The sequence below is a fragment of the Pipistrellus hanaki genome (assembly GCF_964339955.1).
Source record: "Pipistrellus hanaki genome assembly, chromosome: 6".
Taxonomy (NCBI): domain Eukaryota; kingdom Metazoa; phylum Chordata; class Mammalia; order Chiroptera; family Vespertilionidae; genus Pipistrellus; species Pipistrellus hanaki.
The window spans coordinates 58,159,973-58,180,949 of record NC_140508.1 but is presented as its reverse complement, the minus strand read 5'-3'; the positions used below and the strand labels follow the sequence as shown (position 1 = coordinate 58,180,949).

General features: G+C 41.7%; 1 protein-coding gene across 31 annotated transcripts in view; it reads left to right on the top strand.

Moving 5' to 3' along the window:
• Positions 1-20,977, top strand: part of EPB41L3 (erythrocyte membrane protein band 4.1 like 3) — a 197,957-nt gene that overhangs the window by 120,305 nt on the left and 56,675 nt on the right. The gene's annotated exons all lie outside the window — the stretch shown is intronic.

Genomic DNA, 20,977 nt, shown 5'->3' with positions numbered 1-20,977 from the left:
ACGGGGGGTAGAGTACCCACCTGTCTACACAAGCCCCTCCCACCATGTGCTCACAGGGTTCCTCTCTTCAGCTAGGTGTGTGAGAGCTGCTCCCGGCTCATGGGCAGTGCACCCTGTGGTCCCCACATCTCTGTTCCTCTCTCCTCATGACACAAACAGCACCGAGCTCACCTGACGTCCCATGTCCCACATTCACTTATCTCCGATTTCTCTGTCTGTAGCCCCCGTATCATTCCTGTGAGATTTTGCATAAGACACTCATGCACTCAATGGCATTCTTGGAACAGAAAATTCAAATCCATTTCATGTTGATAATGTCAGTAAGGATGCAAATGGAGTTGGGTTACTAAATTACTACACATTGCAGGAACATCAAGAATGTATGTATATTTTGAAAATTATTGGATCTTCATTTATTTAGTCTATCACATGTTTATAGAATTTTTGTCATTGTATAACTTGACAAATTATTGGGGGGTTGCTATGGGGAGTAAAATATGTGTTTCAAGTATCCTCCCTAAGATTGCCATGCTCGGATTTATTTCTTGCATTTTCCTGGCTTTGATTTTGGCTAAAATCTTAGTCCACTGTATTCATTTATTGATTTGGATGTTTATTCTGGAAATGGGGAGATACATGACATACTTCTACCTGTGTTTTGCTATGAAGCTTAATGGACTTTGGTCACCTTGAAGTAGGTTGTATTTTTTTCACTGTGGATTCACTTTCTGGAAAAATTGATCCAAGTCAAGAGGAGCTTTTTTTTTTGTTAATTTCAAGGAGAGTCTTTCAATTGATTCCATTATACAGTATAAAGGGATAAATAGGGTTACTTGGCAACCCTCTAGTCAGAGCTACAAGAGTTTTCTAAAGAAGAATTTGTAGTGTTTTGTGTGGGGAGAATAAATGCCTCAGGACTGACCAAGGTCTATGTAATGTTGATCATTCTGCTAAATTTAATTCATATCCAAATTCATTATAGGTCATTTGTGTTTTCGAGTACAGAATTTTCATTTTGTAATTAACTTGGGGGGACACCATTCAGTATTGCTTTTACTGTCACTGTGAGTGTTTGGAGTGGCAGGGCAATGTTGATCAGTTACTTTCCTTTATGAAAAAGTATTTTTATGAATTTGACATTCTTAAAAGTGGCATTTTTCTGTCACAAAAACCTTTGCCAGCAGAACGTTTTCACTTTTACAACAGACTTCAGTGGTAGGAAAAAGACGTGCTCACTGCTGGAGATGAAGAGGTTCTGGACATGGTAAAGCGAAACGGACTTATTTGTAGCTAACCAGTTGAATAAGAAAAATGGCTGTGAATCAGTGGCCTGGTTCTCAAAGTGGGAATAAGGCACCACTTGAAAAACGTATTCAAAAACCTCTTGTCTTTCCATACAAACTGGGAACGTAAAACCTGGCTGGGAAGGTGCACAAGGTGTGATCGGAATAAAAACGTTATCCTGGGAAAGATGTCCTTCCGTTTTTGGTCTCCATTAAAATAAGTATTTTATCAAAGTCTTGGATGAAGGCACCAAGAGGAAAACTGTTTAAGTGACACAAACCAGCTGTCAGACGTGACCGTGTGGTCCCAGGCCCTTCTGGAAGGGTAGCGTTTGCTTTACTGACGGCGGTGGGTCCCTGGATCCCCATGCTGCAGAGGCCCCATCGTGGTGTCTTGTTTCGTTCACACGCGATAGGGATTCTCCAAACCCACCTCATCGGGGTGCGAAAATGGAATCGTTCCCTGGATGACCCACAATTCCTTAAACTTTCTGAACCTAAGTTTCCTCACCAGAGCAGTGGGAGTGAGCCCATTTTGTGTGGCTCAGTGCTTGAGCTTTGAGCTATGTACCAAGGGGTCGCTGGTTCCATTCTCAATCAGGGCACATGCCCAGATTCAGACTCTGTCTCCAGCAGGGGGCATGCAGGAGGCAGCCAATCCATGTAGATGTATCTCTCTCATGGATATTTCTGTCTCTCTTTCCTTCTCCCTTTATCTCTATCTCTAAAAAGAAATTTTTTAAAAAAATATCTTATCTAATAAAAGGGTGTTATGCAAATTAACCGTCATTCTGTCACAAATATGGTGGCACTCAGTCCTCTCAACCCACCTGAGTCCCCCAGTCCCTGGGTGGGGGGCGGCCACTGAGAGCAGGCCGCATGAGCAGCCTGTTGGGATGCTTGCTTCATCGCCTTGGCCTCGGATGGGCCTCTGGGCTGCATAGAGCCTCTGGGCAGCAGACATGGAGTGACCAGGCCCTGCAGAGAGCCAATGGCGCATGGATTTGTGTGCAGGACTACTAGTATAAATATATTAAATAATTTATAAACTATATTAAATATATTTAATTTTTTTTCTTTTTAAATAAAAGGAAGGGTGAAAGTATTTGCCTCAAAAAGACATTGAGAAGATTAAAGCTAGTACTTTACTTGAACACTACATGAGATGCAGCATATTCTTGATAAACGGTTGCCTTTAATTCACAATAATAAAAACAGTGAATTCTGATTTGAGTGTATTCAGCAGAGAATTATGGGATGGTGAGGGATCTCCAGATGGCCCGATTCTGGAGTAAATAGAAATGGTGGAGTTCACTCCAACAAGCATTTCTGTATACCATCCCAAGATGCTACTAAGGAACTTTCTCAAATTTCCTTCTAGCAGTAGCTGAGATCATTGTGGTATTCAATATTTGTCCATTTGAGAGACTTTTTTCCAAATAATTTTTCAAATTCTTAGTCTTGATTATCTAAAATATAAAAGATCTTATTACGAATAAAATATAAGGAAAGATCTTATAAGTAATTTGATACATACATACGTTTGGGAAATATTTGTATGCTACCAGATTTTCATGTATACCAAATAAATCACTAATACTGTCATTCCCTTATTATTATTTTAAATTTATCTTTATTATTGAAAGTATTACAGATATCCCCCCCCCCTTTTTCCCATTGGACCCCTCCATCCTGAACGCACCCCTCCCAGGCCTTCACTACACTATTGTCTGTGTCCAGGGACTATCATATATGCATATAAGTTCCTCAGTTAATCTCTCCCCGCATACCCCCCACCCTTATTATTTTTATTGGCCATTAACACAAGCAAGTTTCTATAGCCAGTTTGTTGTCATTGTTGCCCTATATTTCTTGGACATAAATTTTAAAAGAGAAAAATAAAGAAAAAAATATCCCAGTCACACGCACAATAGAGAAAATAGTGCTCATCACATTTATTTTAGTCCCATTGCTTCTGTGTTTCAATGGACTAATTTGATCTAACTAATTAGCAAACATCACATTTGCTAATGATCATCCAATTAGAGAAATTATTTGGGTACCACTCTAGTCTGATTTGGTTTTAGAAAAATAAGTCAAATATGATCTGAAATTTGAGTTCATATTTTATAATATAGGTTTGCTACTGCATATAGAAAATATTCAAGCCATTTTTGGTGTGGTTTGGTTTGTCCTCCACAAAGAGCCGGATTGTTGGAGGAGCCCGGAGCATGATTGGAAAAGTGGCAGATGGCTCCTCGTGCAGGTGTTCCCCACAGGGTTCTCCCAACCTTGTGTCTCCATGCATGTGACCTCAGTTTACTCAGTTTACTCTGATTCAGTAGTGAGGGAGACCCAGTGCTTGAGATCCAGGTAAATCCACATGGAGTAGCACCCAAGGGAAAGACGCCAATGAATCAGCTAGGTTCAGAGAGAGATTTATATCCAGATTGGGGCAATTCAAAAAGAGCTACTTAAGTCCAGAGTCTGATGCATTCCTGTCATAAAAGCCTTCCCCCCCAGGTCTGGCCCTGTGCAGAGGCTAGCTGGTTGAATGAGCTCCAGGCCTGAGACCATTCAGGATCCTCCAGAATATCCCGGAATCTGGAGTTAGCCAAAAACTGTGGAGGTCACTCCCAGAAGCATTTCTTTTTCTTTTCTTTTCTTTTCTTTCTTTTTCTTTCTTTTTTATTTTTTTAATATATTTTATTGATTGTTCACAGAGAGGAAGAGAGAGGGATAGAGAGTTAGAAACATCAATGAGAGAGAAACATTAATCAGCTGCCTCTTGCACACCCCCCACTGGGGCTGTACCTGTAACCAAGGTACATGCCCTTGACCGGAATCGAACCCGGGACCTTTCAGTCCGCAGGCGGACGCTCTATCCACTGAGCCAAACCGGTTTCGGCTAGAAGCATTTCTTGATAACAATCCAAAGATGCTTCTGAGGAATCAGAAAGGGTACAGAATTTATGGCATTAGGTCCTAAATGTGCTTTGGTCATCTTCTACCTACTGGCCAGGAAGGGATTATTAAAAACATTCCCAAATGCATTGTCTTACCCATAATTCAATTAACTGTTTAAATCTATTGTACCATTTTATATATTCCACTTACTGGGATTCGGTTGGGAAAACAAATTCATTGTCTGAATTTTCCAATTTCTATAGATGTTACATGATTAAAATGCCTTACAATCCCTTTGGAAGTTCTTGACTGGACAGCAAAGAGAATGGCCATAATCCATAAAGTTGTTTAGAGCACTTGTTGCCTTTCATAGATTACTAGAGGCCCGGTGCACGAATTTTTTTCATGCACTCAGCCCAGCCTGCACCCTCTTGTAGTCCGGGAGCCCTCAGGGTCCTAAGCCCCAGTCAGGTCTCCCTCTGTGGGAGGTGACTGGCGGGCCCATCGGCTGGTTCGTGGCCAGCCCCACCCCCAGTCACCCATTTGCTACCACTGTGGGTTGCCACCGGTGCTCCCTGATTGCCATCCCCTCCCTTTACCTGCTGGCATCTGCCTTGGCTGGCCTGGCACTGCTTCACTTGCCGGCCCCGGTTCCCCTGCCGACCAGTTGTTCAGCAGTTTGGTTGTTTTGCATATTAGGCTTTTATTATATAGGATAAGAAATAACAATTGCCTGGACAGAGTGGCTTAGTTGGTTGAGCTTCATCCTGTGTACCCAAAGGTTGCCCATTAGATTCCCAGTCAGCACATACCTGGTTTGGGGTTCCATCCCAGTTGCAGTAGGTATGGAAGTCAACCCATCAATTTTTCTCTCTCACATCGCTGTTCCTGTCTGTGTTTCTCTTACCTCCCCTCTCTAAGTATGTCCTCAGGAGGAGATTAAAATTAATTAATTAATAATAATTAATTTTAAAATATATAGATTTTTTTTCAAACCAGTACAAGTATTGTTCACTCAACAACTACATAAGTGTCAGAGTTTTTGGTTCTGTCAAATGTAAATTCTGATTTAATCCCTCCATGGGTCTCTGCTTAGCTGAAGTCAGTTTTCAAGTTTGAAGTATTATATCATACTGTCTGTCGTGCTATAGCCAAACGGCCCTTCTAGCAGCAGCAGCAGCAGTAGCTTTTCTGCTTAAACACCGAAGTCCCTGGGGACTCCCAAGGAGGGAACAGTTTTAATTAACTCGGTTTCCTTGTGTAATGACTGGTGCAGCCATAGGAACAGGTACATCCAAAGTCTGTTCACATGCACCTTCTCACTTACCTTATATAGTTAGCACTGGGAGTCGAACTTGGAAACAGTACTTTTTATTTTGAGTAAGAAGAGGAAAATAGCTGGAGCGATAACATGGAAGCTCTTCCAAGTGGTGTATGTAACAGTGTTCAAAGCGTGGCTCAGCTCTGACCTTAACATGGAATGACGTTAAGCAAGTTCTACAGTATGACCTAGTCCAGCTCAATGCAGAAAGGCTAATAATATAAATAGGAGATCCTAGCCATCCCTCCTAGAGAGAAAGAGTTTTCATGTACACTGATCTCCTTCACACACCCCCCTCCCCCCAATTTTCCTGATCAGTTGCAAGTTCATTTCCTAATTACAGCATTTCCCCCCCAGGAAAGACAGGTTATAATTTTCAAGATTATAGTTCATCTCCCCTCAGTTAGCATTTAAATTAATGCCTTTCTGTTCATGGAAGTACTCTTGGCCCTTCAGGAAGTGTGAGAAGCAGTCTGCTGGTATGAGCCACACGATTAGAAAATCTTCTCATAGGTAATAAGTTGGGAAGATTTCCATTCATGGATAGTCTCTTGAATTTCATATAATTGTTTTTTGTTACCTTCAATTTTAGAGGCTGGAGGGTTTTTTGTTTGTTTGTTTGTTTGTTTGTTTTCTTTTTACCTTGGCTCCAAATTCTGAGGCCTGTGCGAGCACCTGTGACCTCTTTTTCACTAGAGATGAAATCTGGTAAATGACATGTTCTTAGAATCAGAGAACATGAGCTCTAGTTTAGTTCCCCCAAAATGTGTGGTGTGTGTGTTTGGGGGGCGGGGAGGGGGGCACATGCCTCTAGTAAAATACAGTAGTGGGCTCAGGGAAGACTGGGGTACAGTATGAAATTGAAGGCCCCATTATGGGGACATGGTAAAATATTTACAGAAACCCGCTTTCATGCGACTCCTGGCAAGCACACATGGGCTGATCTGTCTGGAGAGGAAGTGCACATAGACAGGCAGTGATTAGCTCTAGGATTTGGCTGGCACATCTGCCTCCAGGCCCAGTGTCCAACTGGCACGTGAAGAGAGGTGAGTATGTGCTCTTAATTTGAAAAACATCTTTAAGGTAAAAGGAGATGTAAAACTGCATTCAGGAATACCTTTGGTGGTTCTACTATTCCTATGACCATGCTAACTTCTATAGCAGAGGAAGAAGGGGAAATCTGTCAGAGCGGTATTTCAGTCCAGTCTCCTCTGCTATTTGGATTACGGCAATTAAATAATTCAGCAGGAGATGGAAAAATTGATGATGAGGTATAGAGAAGGGAAAACTCTGCTCAAAGGTTGCACAGTGCCATTGAATAGCTGCCTTTCTTCTTTTTGTTGGTAACACGTATGCCATGGCTAATATGAAATGGCAATAAATTAATGCATTACAGCAGCCAGTTTGGGCACTTATTTCAAGGCCGATGTAGTTAGCTTGCAGTGCAAGTTTCATCTAAGGCTATTGCTACATGAAAAGGCTATTATTGTTAATCATTCTTGCCAAGGTTTTGTGTTATTTTTTTTTAAAATATTTTCTCTTTAAATTTTAATATCAGACCCATTCTCAGAGTGTCTAGTAAATAAGTCACTTCGATAAACAGAGGGCCATTTTAAAACTAAATTAATTTAAAAATTAGATTCACCTCTGACAAACTTTAACTTTCTTAAACAGCTGGGCACTTCTGCTAAGAAATTTGTCCTGTCAGCTCTTGTACTTTGCTATTCACAATATTAAGCTTCCTTAAGAGAAAATAATGGAACTGTTGAACTCAATTTTACCATGAATCTGTTCACCAGTAGTGGAACCAGCATTAAGGTTTTCCATTAAAAGGATAACTCACACCCTGGCTGGGTGGGTCAATTGGCTAGAGCATCATCCTGTACACTGAAAGGTGGCAGGTTTGATCCCTGGTTGGGGCTCATGCTGGAAACAACAGATAGATGTTTCTCTCTCACATAAATTTCTCTCTCCCTCTCTCCCCCCTCTCTCTCTTAAAAAATAAATCAATAAAAACATATCCCCAGGTGAGGATTTTATTTTTTTAAAGGATCACTCACATCCAGACTTTTTAAAATGTGAAACTTATAATGTATAGCAACTCTAACAGTTGAATATCTGAACATCTATGGAAATATCATTAATCCAGTCAGAATGGAGGATTGTATAGGAAGTAGGTTTTCCCAGTTGTCTCTATAACGAATTGAATCTTGAATGTTGGGAGGCAGTGTGTCACACTAGCACTAGCCTGGGTGGCATCTTGGCTTTGCCATTCCCTGAAGTCCTCCGTTTCCTCATCTGTCAACTGGCTGTTAACAGTGGTACAGAGTGAATGTAAATGTTTACTTGTGCCAGGGCCCTGTTGGCTGACAGAGACTAGCAAACTTGAAAGGTTCCCTAACTTTGCGGAACTTCCATCCCATAAAGCATGAAGTATAGTTTTCTAGGCCTTGTCTGGAAGAATATAAATATAAAATATTTTATAGAGTGGTGGTTTTCTTTAACATAAAAAAAAAAATAATGACCTTCATATTGCTTAGAGATTTGCTTTTATCCTTCAGTAAGTAAAAACAGTCTAGACAGTGGGTTATTATTCAGTATTATAAAGACATAGAGGAATCTTAAATGCACGTCACTAGTGAAAGAAGCCACTCTGAAGGGCTACCTACCCTATGATTCCAACTAGATGATATTTTGGAAAATCTATAGAGACAGGAAAAAGATCTGTGGTTGCCAGGGTTGGGGAAAGGGGAGGATGAATCAGTGGAGCACAGAGGATTTTTAGGGCTGAGAAACTAATACCATAATATGGTAGATGTATATCATACATTTCTCCAACCCCATAGGATGCACACCAGTGAGCCCTAATGGAAACTGTACACTTTGGGTGATTATGATGTGTCAGAGTATGTAAGTCCATCAAGTGTATCGCTCTGATGGGACCTGCTTATAATGGAGAAACTGGCTGTGTGAGGGTGGGGGGCATGTGGGAAATTTCTGTACCTTCCCCTCAAATTTACTGCAAACCTAACACTGCTCTAAATATACTGTTTTAAATAAAAACAAACCATGGGATCATAGACTCCACACTTCTTAAAGATTTGCTCTTATCACCTAATAATAAATTAGACACTGGAAAGTATTTCTTAATTCTGAGAAAATGAATTTCATCTTAACTCTGCATTTCTAGGGGGTGTGTGTCTTTCTGTGTGCGTGTGTGCGTGTGTGTGTGTGTGTGTGTGTGTGTGTGTGTGTGTACTAAAAATAGTATCCGTGTTTTCACATCAGGTAATCATTAATTTGGCAGTTTGGAAAATGCTAAATGATTTTTTTTTAAAATACAAACAGGAAGTAACTGAACTTGCATTTAAGATTTAAGCCCCATTTTTACCTAGAAGCTTTTTTAGGATTGAGCAACAGACTGGGGAAATAAGAATTTGCTTTTTATCTCTCACTGCCTGGCTTCAGCCTGCAGAGATTAGACAGAAGATGCAGCTAATGTTCCATTGCTTTCATGTCAGAAACCAGTGGGTGTTTAACAAGCCGGAATATGTTCTGAAAAAGGTGACAGACACTCCATTTCCGGCCCTTAGTGCTGGTCTGTTGTCTGAACTGGTTCACCTTTTATGGTAAATGAGTTGGTGGTGTTCCTTGGCCTCAGGCGTGAACTCCCTCCAGTTCTGCAGGGAAGTCTATTAGAGGAGGGGCTGGTGAAGCCACCCTGCTTCTCCCTTCTTTAGTCTCATAGGAAGTCTGCACGGAGCATTTTTCTAGCTCCACTTAGTCTCAACTTTCTGTATTTTGTGAATTCTTACCTCGTAATTCTATTTTATTTTTTTTTAAATATATGTTATTGATTTCAGAAAGGAAGGGAGAGGGAGAGAGACAGAAACATCAATGATAAGTGAGAAGCATCGTTTGGCTGCCCTCTGCACGCCCCCCACCCGGCATGTACCCTTGACCGGAATTGAACCCTGGACCCTTCAGTCCACATGCCAATGCTCTTATCCGCTGAGCCAAACCAGCCAGAGCTAAGTAGTTTATTTGAAGAGGCTCCCTCCTGTTCAGTTTTACTTTCAGTGTCTAAGAATGCAGGTCACTCCATGTGCGCTGTAGGATATGGGGATGTTTTGCCTCTTATCATATTAGGAGCTCTGTGGTATGCTGAGTTTTAGTAACATAACTAGGGACGCAACAAAAGCAGCTAGGAAGGAGGAAAGAGGTGGAAACCCGCCCAGCCCCCTTCCTTTTCATGTTGGGACTGATCCTCTACTGTGGTAGAGAATTTCTCTTGCCTGGAGGGGGAAATAGGGAGTGGCCTTGGAAGCACAGTTCTGCATTCTTCTTTCCTCTTTGAGGATCTAGGCTTTGACACAGGGTTGCTATCTAAAAAGCAGATCTTTAGGTGGTTGTCCAAACCTCCTTTAGGAGGAAAAATTCCTCAACCATGGTTCCTGTTGTGAAAAATGGTGAGCATGGGTCACTATTGAACAGGTAGATTTTGATTGTTGGAAAATGTTGGCTGACTGTTGCTGTGGTGGTATTTAAGGGAAACTAAAATCAAGTGGTCCTCATGTATTTTATTTAATTTTTAATTATGGAATAATTCTGATCCTTCTCAGGACATTTACATAATTCTGTTGAAATATTGGGCAGATGAGGAGCGGTGCAAAGCGAGCATATGGCTTGTGGAAACATCTGGGGCAGAGGAGACCGATGGAGCTGGAAGGAACTCATGGAAGACTTAGGAAGGAAGGGCTAGACGTGCTAGTAGGGTTGGATGTTGTTTGGAAATTCTAATTTTCTGTTGCTGTTTAACAAATTACTATAAATGTAGCGACTTAAAACACTTTTGTCATCTCACATTTTTTCAGCTGGTCCTATGCTCTGGGTCTCAAAGCAGAAATCAAGTAATTCGCCAGCTGTACCTCCTCTGGAGGCCAGATTAGGGAAAGATCCGCCTTCATACTCCTTGGGGCAGAAGGCAGATTTCATTTCCTCCTGGTAGCAGGACTGAGGGGCCACTGTCTTGCTGGCCTCTGGCTGAGGACCACTGTTGGGACCTTGTGGTGAGGCACCTCTGTTTCGGTAACGAAGACCCTCCCTCACCTTGGATCCCTCTGCCTTCCTTGTAATCTCTCTGCCTTCCCCTATCAGCTGCTTTTTAAAGGAGCCCTCGTGATTGGGTCAGGCCCTGATCATGGCCCTATGTTAAGGTCAGTGGTGCCAGCTAGTAACCTAATCACAGGAGTAAGAACCTCTCTGACCACGGTTTCAGGGATTATTCAGGCTGTGTACATCAGGGAGGCAAGAAATCTTGGGCATTCTAGGATTCTGCCTGTCACAGTAGGCAATGTGTGCTGCTGAGGGGCTCTCCATGGGGGAATTGTTCGGCCATTTGTGTTTTTAAAACATGCTTCTATGCGATTGAAGAGAAAGCGACTCAAAACTGGGACACTAACTGGCTCGATGGTGATGAACCAGCAAGCGATGCTGAATGGACTTGGATTAATTGGGTGTGTGGGGAGGAAAGATCTAGGTTGTGACCAGAGACAGTAAGTGATAATGACTTACAAATTTCTGGATTGAGTGACTGAGTGGACAGATGTAGGATACGAGAAGGAAAGTTTATGGGGGAAGATAATGAATTAACTCAAACCAATTGAAATGGAAGTGCCTGGAATGTGAACGTAGCCATCTACCATGCAATTGTATAAGTTGCTCGGTGTTTGGAAGGTCAAGCTGGTGACTTTGTGGGAGCCGTTATGTTTCATAGTAATTTAAATATGGGAATAATGAGACAGTGTAGATAGTTAATGAATAAGAAGAAAAGAACACTAATAGTAGAGTTCTGGGCAATACTAACATTTAAAGTTGGGAGTGTAGAGTGCTTTGTCAAACTCCGCCACGCCACCTTCAGAATTTTCCATACCCCAACCCCTGACCCTTTTTGACAGTTATCCCCAGCTTAAGAACTGGGTTTGCCTGACTCCTTAGGGAACTTACAGTAATAATTATAGTTGAGTAAGTCTCCTTCAAACAATTCAAAGAGAGAATCTACATAGAAAAACATTCCCAGCATCATTTTTTTCTTTTTGTTTTAATCTTCACCCGAGGATATAGTTTTATTGATTTTAAAGAGAGGAGAGAGAGAGAGAGAGAGAGAGAGAGAGAGAGAGAGAGAGAGCGCGCGCGCGCGAGAGAGGAACATTGATGTGAGCGAAAAACATCAATCAGTTTCCTCCTGTACATGCCCAGACGGGGAATGGAATTGGAAACCTAAGTATGTGCCCTGACCAGGAGTTGAACCTGCACTCTTGTGGTGTGCAGGGCAATGCTCCAACCAATTGAGCCACCCAGCCAGGACCCAGCATCATTTTCAAATGCCATTAATTAAGACATTACACTATGTGGTGTAGGGAGCTGGAGATTGTATAAGGCACCATCCACTGAGAAATAATTAAATGTTATCATTAATTGTGATTGATTCTTGTGCTCCAGTGCATTGCCAATTCTGCCTTTCTCTCTTTAATCAGGCTTTTTGCTGTTTTTTTTGTCCATTAGAATTTCAGTTGCACAAAGTGATAAGAACTATAACGTTATGTTACATTTTTTTATTGAGGTCACATTGATTAATAGCACTATATAAATTTCAGGTGTACAACATCGTAACATGACATCAGTGGACTCTATTGTACACTCAACACCAAAAGTCTAGTTTCCTTTTCATCACCATATATTTGACCTCCTTCACCCTCCTACCACCTTCCACTCTGGTAGCCACCATTCTGTGGTCTGTGTTATAAGATTGGTTTTTTTTTGGTGAGTTTGTTAGTTTTTGTTTTATATTCCATATATGAGTGAAATCACTTTTTTTCCTTTTCCATCTGACTTATTAGCATAATACTCTCAAGATCCAACTGTGATGCCACAAATGGCAATATTTCATCTTTTTTTTATGGTTGAGTAATGTTCCAACATATATATATGTGCCACATCTTTATCCAATCATCTGTCGATGGACACTTATGTTATTTCCATGTCTTGGGCTATTATAAATAACTAGAGGCCTGGTGCACAGATTTGTGCACTGGTGGTGTCCCTCAGCCTCACCTGTGCCCTCTCCCAAACTGGGACACCTCAGGGGATGACGGGATGTTGGACTGCTGCCTTGACTCAGTAGCGCGCTGCCACAGAGGCTGGAGAGGCTCCAGTTGCTGCAGCTGTGCTCACCAGCCATGAGCCCAGCGTGCCTATCAATTGGTGCCTGTCAGTCAGCTGAGTGGCACTCCCACTGTGGGAGCACACTGATCACCAGAGGGCAGCGCCTGCATTGAGCATCTACCCTCTGGTGGTCAGTGCGCATCATAGCGACCAGTCAAACGGTAGCTTAGGCTTTTAGATAGATAGATAGATAGATAGATAGATAGATAGATAGATAGATAGATAGATAGATAGATGATAGATAGATGCTGCAGTGAACATAAAGGTACCTATACCTTTCAAATGTGTTTTCATACTCTTCAGATAAATACCCAGAAGAAGAATTGCTGTATCATATGGTAGTGCTGTTCCTAATTTTTAAGTTATCTCCATACTGTTTTCCATAATAGCTGCAACGATTAAGGAATGATTAATCCCTGACTTCTTTGAACAACTTAAGAATGTTGGAGTAGCTGAAATCGGTTTGGCTAAGTGGATAGAGCATTGGCCTGTGGACTGAAAGGTCCCGGGTTCGATTCCGGTCAAGGGCATGTACCTTGGTTGTGGGCATATCCCCAGTAGGGGGTGTGCAAGAGGCAGCTGATTGATGACTCTCTCTCATCGATGTTTCTAACTCTCTATCCCTCTCTCCTCCTCTCTGTAAAAAATCAATATATATATATTTTTTTTATTTTTATTTTTTTAAAGAATGTTGGAGTAGTGATACATTAACATACTGTATATTTGTGATTTTAAAGGTACTATGATTGTACTCTACACAGTGAAGGACTACAACGTTATTTAGAAAATATTCTTTAAAATTGTATCTTCAATTTGAAACCAATAAACCCCTATGCATAGTCTGCAGCGGTTTTCCAGTTTGGGGCTGTGGTAATGCCCTGTCTTCATCCAGGCAGCGCCCCTTCCTCCTGGTTCGGGGCAGAAGGGCATCTCACACTCAGCGCTCGATTGGTTTCTTCTCTACAGCAGAGAAGCACAGGATTCCTTCCCTCCTCAACTGTGTGGGCTGTGTTGACAGCTGATGCACTTAAAGCTTTTATTTGTTTCTTCTGGAAGAGGTCACGGATTTCAAGTTGTGGAAGCTTTTTGTTGGAACACACACCATTTCCATCAATAACATTAACTTCTTATAACTCGTGGGGAGGTTTTCCCGGTCAGACAACTATTAAGGGCATTTTGTTCCTAGATAAATGGAATTTGCTTCTTCCTAGTGCTTCTCCGGCCAAGACTGCCCTATTTTGTTAGTTGCTTAGTGACTGTTTCCTGCAATCAAGGTTCAGGATATCTCTGCAAATGGCAACTTAAAGTGGCCAGATGAGATATTAATTCATGAAATGCTGGGATCAGTGGAGGTTTCTTTTTTGTCGACAGATAAAGCATCTTTGCTGTGTGGGAATGTATTTGTTCCATGCGACCGACAGCTGTGTTTAACTGGTATGGGCACTTGGAGTCCATTTTCTCATAAGGGCGGAAGAAAATCCTCTCTCTAAGTCCTGTTTACGCTCAGGGATGCCCCTATAGGAACGCGTGATGGTGTGCAGATGTACAGCCAGCACAAGGAAGTGGTTCTTGGGATGGTGTTTGGAAAACCAGAAGGAATAAAGAGACTTGTGATTTCTTATGTAATGCCATGGTGACAGCACATAAAGTCACTAAAAAGCCACAGCATTCTTCAGGGAAATGCCATTAGCCTGAGCCTGTAAAGCACATGAATGGCTTTAGATTGTTACCCCGAGCAAAATGCTTCAGTTATGTCTCAGTTATGTCTTTAGGAAAAAAAAAAGCATGTCCTTGATTAAGGATTAAAAATTATAATAATAATAAAAATATGCCTAGACATGTAAATTAGTTCATTTTCTTTACGAGATTATTAAATGTAAGTTAGCCCATTAAATATTGTGACTGCTACAAAAATATTAATTCAGTTTTAGAAAGGCTTTTAAGTAGCAGAACCAATTGCACTCTTGATAATTAATTCTCCAGTCTGCTATCCACATGTTTGTCTATTTCCTGTAGTAAAGGAAGAGGGAATGTTTTTCTGCTTATCCAGGAGTTTTAAATAAAAATTTATAAAGAGAATCCAGGTGACATTCATCAAAAGACAGGACCCCCCCCCCCCCTTTGGCCAGTGTGGCTCAGTTGTTGGGTGTCATCCCATGCTCCCAGAGGTTGCTGGTTAGATTTCCAGCCAGGGCACATGAGTGGGTTTGGGGCCCATCCCCAGTCGGGGATGTGCATGAGGCAGCCGATCATGTTGAACTCTCACATCAGTGTTTCTCTTTCTCCCTCCCTCACCTCACCCTTTCTCTCTCTCTCTAAAAATCAATTTTTAGACCTACTAAGTGGGTGACACCTTGGAGATCAGGCTACTCTAATGCAATTTAGCAGAGGGAGGTCCTTAAACCCCATGATCCTCTTTATGTGTGCCATTTCAATATGACCGCTGTATCCCTGAGTATCAAGTGAAAGTAATGGAATACAGCCAGGGTTCAAGACCACTTGACCCTTGAGGACAACCTGGGAAATTTTTCAGCAAGTTAACCTGCAACATTGGAGGTAGAAGTTTAAAAACGAGTAGGTCTTTTACTTGTGGGAGTAAAATACTGTTTTCTTGACTAAATGGGGTGTGAGGGGGAGTCCAGCACTCTAGATCTTCCCAGAGCAGATTATACTCATGTGGCAGAAAAATATAAACTTGTTATGAACAAATGTTAAAGGTCAGGGCAGTTTTTGAAGTTTTGAAACAGGAAATCAACCTCAGATGCATTTACTTTAGCTTGATTTTCTTTCCTATTTAAAAAATAATACTAATCCTCCTCTATGCCAGGCACTGTGTGATGTGCTGGGAATCTAAGGGTGAGTTTAAACTGCTTACCTGAGAGGCTAACGTTAGCATTACTCAGATCATCATACCAACCCTTATAAAACTGCCCCCATGACAGGTGTAAGAGCAGTAGCCGTAAAAACGGTCCCTGAGATTTGACCTCGTCCCAGAGGTCACGGGTGGAATCCTGAGGAAGGGGTGCTGGAGTAGAGATCTTTCCCTGGCCAGTTGGTTGGGCACCTTCCCATGCACCAAAAAGGTTGTAGGCTCCTTCCCCGGTAGGGGGCTGGCAGGAGGCAGCCAGTCGATATTCTACTCTCAAATCAATGCTTCTCTTTCTTTCTCCCTCTCCCTTTCTGTCTAAAATATTTTTTAAAAATAAAATAAAGGATTCACAGGAGGGCTATTCCAGGATGTGAAAGTGGCAGGTGCAGGAGGAAGCCTGGGGGGAGGGAGGCTGAAGGAAGCAGGAAGGCTGGATGATGGAGTGCAGAGAGCAGGGATGAAGAAGCAAGCCAGGCCTCCCAGGCCAGGAGGGGAGCTTACCACACTCACACTGGCCATCTCTGTTCCAGAGCGGCTCTTATTACTAAATCTGATGACCACATACTTGTCTTCCCATGGACTTACTCTCTCTCAGCATTTTTTTTTTAACATGAAAACAAAAGGTAAAGTAAATTTGATACACTTTTGAGTGTGACTGTCTTGGAATTTCACTTCACATCCTACCAGGCATCCTAGATCCAGGCATTTTGCTTTCGCTCCACAGTCCTGGCTAAACCAGGTGAGAGCAGGCAGGACGGTTATAGAACCAACATTCACAGAAGGGGCATCAGCATCACCTGAGTCCCTGGGAAAGTCTCTGGGTCCCGAATCTCCCGGTTCCACCTTGAGCACAAGGAAGCTCCAGGAAAGATGGTGGCTCTCTTGCGAGCATAAGAAAAAAGCAGAATAATCTGAATAAATGTGTGGTGGTTTTCTTTTTGCTTGAGTAGAATGTTTCCTGTAAATCAAAGAATGCTATCGTCATTTATTACGCCAAATGGCTGTACCTACTTTCAAAGCAGTTTGTCTTCTGAATTCAGTTTGCCTTATCGTTTCCGTTTTTAAATGTAATTTACTACTATTTCTAAATGCTACTCATGCCTTTAAAAAAAATTTAACTCCAAAACTTAAACAGCCACCCTCCATTCGGCTCAATGAGTTCTGGGGAGGCTGGAGGGAGGCTGCCTTCCTGCTGCTCCAGGTTCTTTTAAGTCTGCTGACCTCAGGAGAGCAGGCTGGCTGACCTCAGGAGAGCGGGCTGGCTGACCTGCAGAGAGTGGCTAGCTGACCTGAGGGGAGTGGGCTGGCTGACCTGAGGAGAGCGGGCTAGGTGACCGGGTTTCAGAATTAGGACCAGGCCTCCCTTCTGGGCAGGGTGAGCAGCCTCGGGCACACCCACTCCTAGACATGGGGACCAACAGGCAAAGAGGATTAGCTTAGCGCTGGCTTGTCAGGCCTGTGAGCTCAGGCAGCATTAAGTCGGGGTCCCCTGATAAGGGGGTGTCAGGAAACAGTACCAGTCATTAATGTGTGGATCCAGCTGGAACCCAGAACGGTTCTTTGGGGTATTAAATATGCAAGAAAAAAATTGAAGATGTATATAGAATAAAAATATTTAATAATTAAAAAGACCTTTTCCCCTGTCTACTGGATTTTAAATTCTAATCCAAATTTTGATAGGCTCAGACAAAGATAAGTCTAATGTATCATTTAAAGTATGATATCCTATTCTACTTTTTACCAGGCATTTATTTGTATTTCATTGTATAATCTTTCATAGATTATAATATTTTAACTTAAAAGCTTATATTTAACCGGTGAAATGATACCTGTTTAAACCACCCATATCCATTTATTCTCAATTTTTTTTTCAATCAACAGTGCAAATGTATTTTCCTTATGATTTTTGTAATACCTTTCTCTAGCTTACTTTATTATTATAATGCATTATATAATCATCTGACATACAGAATATGTGTTTATCAACAGTTTAAGTTATTGCTAAGACTTTCCATCCACAGTAGGCTGTTAGTAGTTATTAAGTTTTGAGTATGTCAAAAATTATAGGTGAATTATGGACTGCACAAGGGGCAAGGGGAGGGGAGGAGTTTGGTACCCTCTAACCCCTGTGTTCAAGGGTCAACTGTAATTACATTTTTACATTAAGTGAGTAGCCTATATAATAACCCTGACATTCTTTCCCTCCTTAGGGCAAGGATCACTCACAGCCTTGCCCTAAGAAGAGAATGAAGAAGTTGGTGGAAAGGACACAGGTTCACTTAGTGCATCTTTTTTTTAAGCAATGATAATATATTCTCACATTCTGTTGATCATCAATGAAATGGATTTGAATGGTGACAGTGCTGCAAATCTATACTTAGTAGATTGACTTTTTAAAAGTCATGTTTTTGTTGTTAATATTTTCAATGCCTATAGCTCTTTATCTGAACAAATTATAAATCATAATTTGGTGGGGGTTGGGTTTGGGTTTTTGTTTTTGTTTTTTGTTTTTGTTTGGGTTTTGTTTTGTTTGTTTTTTTGCGAATTATTTTAGAAAATATAGTAAGTGCTTCCTCTCACAGGAAAAAAATTTCTCAGAGCTTTACGTCATTGAGAATTAGGTACTATGGTTATTTTCCACGATGGAGGTTTAAGTTTGTCTCTCTTTCAAGCATTCCTCTTCCTTTGGCTTCCTTTTCTGTATTCATTTTGCACACATTGGCTTAGCGATCTGAATCCTTAGCAGATTAGCAGCAGGAAATGTTGTCTGACAGTTTGCTGCCAACGTCTCATATGTGTGATGTGAAACTCTTTGTAAAAACCAGGCCCAATGTTTTTGTTGGCCAAGAAGGAGCATGCTTCAGTGGGAAGCTATTATCTTCCACGGTGCATGTCTGTGAGCACAAAAGTCTAATTTCGAATACAGGCTGAAATTGCTACAACAAACGAAGGCAGAAACAGATTGTGGCTGAAAGAAAAAGGCCTCTTTTGAAAGGCTTCCTGCGCAAAAAAGGAACTCTTCTCATGTATGTGCTGAAATTATTTGTGCACTGAATCTCCGTCAAAACATAGGTCGACACCGTGGCATTTGAACAATGCATTCTTGTTTTGGCAGTATTGTATGCAGTATATAGGGTAATATATAACTACTAGAGAACTCATGCACAGGTATCGTGCACAGGTGGGGCGATCAGGCCCCACTGAGGCAGCAGGAGGTTGGCCTGCCAGGGGGGTGGGGAGGAGCCATTGGAGGTTGGCTGTCCAGCCCCAATTGGGGCTAATCGGGACTGGCCAGCGGGAGGCTGGCTGCGGGGAGGGGCCACAGGAGGTTGGCTGTGGGAGCATACTGACCAAGGGGCAGCTCCTGTGTTGTGCATCTGTCCCTGGTGGTCAGTGTGCCTCATAGTGACTAGTCAACTGGTCATTCAGTCATTTAGTTGTTCAGTCGCTTAGGCTTTTAAATATATAGATTTTATGTTTTGGCCTAGGATGTACGAAAATGTACCTATATACCCAATATCTACTAAAAACCATGTTTTTTGTTTGTTTTGTGTTTGTTGTTGTTGTTGTTGTGTGTGTGTGTGTGTGTGTGTGTGTGTGTGTGTAAAAGATAATTGAATATACACTGATTTCTGAGAATGCTATTTTCACGCTTTAGTGAATTTTTGCTTTTCATGAGAGAAATGGGATGACTTGTTTTCTATGATTTCACTTCAGAGAAGAAATAAGCTTTCAGTAGCATGTCAGTTTCTGTATCAAATTTCAGCATTATAAACCCGAAATTTCTTCGGCTCCTTCTCAAAAAGGCCTACTAATAATCACATTTAGTGGTTATTGCTTCCCATGAGCTTGGCCCGTGATCGGCAAACTGCAGCTCTCGAGCCACTTGCGGCTCTTTGGCCCCTTGAGTGTGGCTCTTCCACAAAATACCATGGCCTGGGCTAGTCTGTTTTGAAGAAGTGGAGTTAGAAGAAGTTTAAGTTTAAAAAATTTGGCTCTCAAAAGAAATCTCAATTGTTGTACTGTTGATATTTGGCTCTGTTGACTAATGAGTTTGCTGACCACTGAGCTAGGCAACATCGATCTTCTGTGCTTTATCTTATTTAGTGCAACAACCTATGAGTGACTACTAATATCGTTACACTTTATAAGGAAGACAGTGAAGCTGAGAAAGGTGAAATAATGTGTCCAGCCTCACAGAGCCAGCTAGTTGTAGAACTGGGGCCCACCCTCGGGGCTTCCGATATGTATCTCACGTAAAACAGAATGGTGGGAAAACAAATTAAGAATCGGAAGGGTAGTCTACTTTAAATATGTTAGATGAATTATCTCTAGATAATTTAGACATGGAAATCACTGTTTTGTTTTAAAACTTACCCAGACCAGGAAAGAAGAAAAACAAAACAAACAATTTTTTTTTAAGTGGCAGAATAATTATTGATTATTGTGAAAGAACAAACCAGCATGATTTTCTGAAAAGCTGATTCCTCATGAATTTAAAGAAAGGCCTGACAATATATGTAACATCTGGACTGAAGAAATTTGATGTCTGCCTCTCATGGCAGCCTGCTACGAATATGCTGCCTGGATCACATTTGGGATGAGTTCATAGGCTGGAAGATCCCATGGAGCCCTGCCCCTTGGACATGGATCCTGGCAGCAGTGGTGTGGATAATGGACTTCCTGCTGTGCCTATTAAACTTGACATTGAAAGTACACTTGACCCAGAAAGTGCAGAAAGGAAATAAACGCATGTGAGGCAGCTGGTGCCATGAACAGTCTTAGACCTTCCCCGCCTCAGACCTTCCTTAAAGGGTTTGTGCCCTGTCATCACGGATCAGGCACCATCATCTTTTGTTCCTGAGTTGGCCACAGCCTGATGGTATTTTCCAACTGTGGATTATTTTAAAGAATTCACTCTCCACTTAAATTTTAGGGAGGACAGTGTTAGAATGTTTTTCTATCAAGAATCTGACCAAGAAAAAGGAAAACCCAGGAAAAGATGACTTAACCAGAGGCCGGGTGTCTGATTTTGGCTCAAGCTCTGGCCTCAATAGTTTGCTGAGATCCTCAGATGCTCCTAAACTCCACATAAATTGTGGTGCAATCATTTAGAAATAAAGAGAATTCCAGTTGACCTTTAAAAGTGAGGAAAGTGGAAAATCATTCAGTGTGGAAAATGCAGTTATGGAAGGAAGCATGGGGAAAGGATGATGGCCTTTTACTTCAAGATTCACCCAAGATGATGTGAGGAGAAACTGTCTTTACGCTCATGCTAGTAGCATGTAATTAGCACATAGGTCGAATGCCTACTGTATTTAGGACACTATCAGGGACAATAAAAAGGGTGAACAGTTACTGTCCTCAGGAAGC